This window comes from Acomys russatus, chromosome 32 (assembly GCF_903995435.1).
Source record: "Acomys russatus chromosome 32, mAcoRus1.1, whole genome shotgun sequence".
Lineage (NCBI taxonomy): Eukaryota > Metazoa > Chordata > Mammalia > Rodentia > Muridae > Acomys > Acomys russatus.
In genome coordinates this window covers 39,030,516-39,031,700 of record NC_067168.1, presented here as the reverse complement: position 1 = coordinate 39,031,700, position 1,185 = coordinate 39,030,516, and the positions used below count along the sequence as shown (strand labels likewise).

The 1,185-nt window shown below is 51.9% G+C and overlaps 1 pseudogene; it reads right to left on the bottom strand.

Annotated features, from left to right (window-relative positions):
• Window positions 1-321: 321 nt before the first annotated feature.
• LOC127184461 (uncharacterized) lies at window positions 322-439 on the bottom strand (annotated as a pseudogene).
• Window positions 440-1,185: the final 746 nt, after the last annotated feature.

The following is a 1,185-nucleotide window of genomic DNA, read 5'->3' as shown; positions in this document are numbered from 1 at the left end:
CATGGTCTGCCTCCCTCGACCTATGAGGTGCCCAACTGATGGTCAGCTCAGGCTAACTCCCTGCCTAGGCCCCATGGCACTGGTCTGGTGGTCATCTCTGGTGGGCTCTGAGTCGCCTCATGTGAAGGTTGTCTGTCTTGGGCTCATTCCTGCCCTGTGTCCTTAGTCCTAGGTGGGGTTATTCTAGTTTCTGGCTTGCTCCTGGTCCTGAGAGTCATTGGGGCCTGCGTAGCACTGGGCTGGTAGTTGTCCCAGGCTAGCCCCTTGTCTCAGCCTCTTAGAGCCAGATTGTTGGTTGTCCCAGGCTTGCTTCCTTCAGGGTCTGTCAGGCTACTAATCCTAACATTCACAGGCCAGAACACTGAGCAGAGACACAGCCTCTCTCCTCTCTGCCCCCTGCTGATGCACAAGCAATGGCTGCAGTGCTTCTAGAGGCAGGAGGCTTTGTGTTTCTAATCATGCCCTTTCTTCCTAATGCTCAATCCACAAGAGTCTCTGCTAGGCAAAGACTAGCTCCCCAAGATGTTCCTCAAAGCTCAAGGTAGTTAAACTGTGCAGACCTGAAAGACACACTGGGGGCAAAGAAGCAGATACTTGACATTTCACATAGTGTGGACAATAGTTTAGTTGCTAGTGTGTGTGCGTGTGCGTGTGTGTGCGTGCGTGCGTGCGTGCATGTGTGTGTGTGTGTGTGTGTGTGTGTGTGTGTGTGTAGGTAGGCATCTCAGTCACTGTCTACCTTTTGTTTTGAGACAGGGTCTCTCACTGAACCAGGAACTCACTGATTCAGCTAGACGGACAAGCCAACAAGCCCCAGGAGTCTGGTTGTCCACCAGGTCCCCAGCTCCTTCGTTGCAGGTGTGGCCCCCCTCCACCTGCACCTGGCTATTTACATGGGGAGCTAACTCAGATCCTCTTGCCGGAGTAGAGAACACTCTTCCCACTGAGCCGTTTCTCCAGCTCCTGTTGCATGACATTTGTGCATTTCGTTGTTTTCTCATTGTCCCATCGTTTCAATGCCCCACCCACTTGTACACAGCTGTAAGCCAAGGATGCTGGGGACTAGCTGAGAGCTAGCCTGGCTTGTTTTTTTAAAAAACCAAAAGTTAGTGGGTGTTTCTGAGCATGGCTACAGCACGAGAGAGCAACCCTTAATTTTGAGTAGTCTCTAAAGCGTATGCGTTC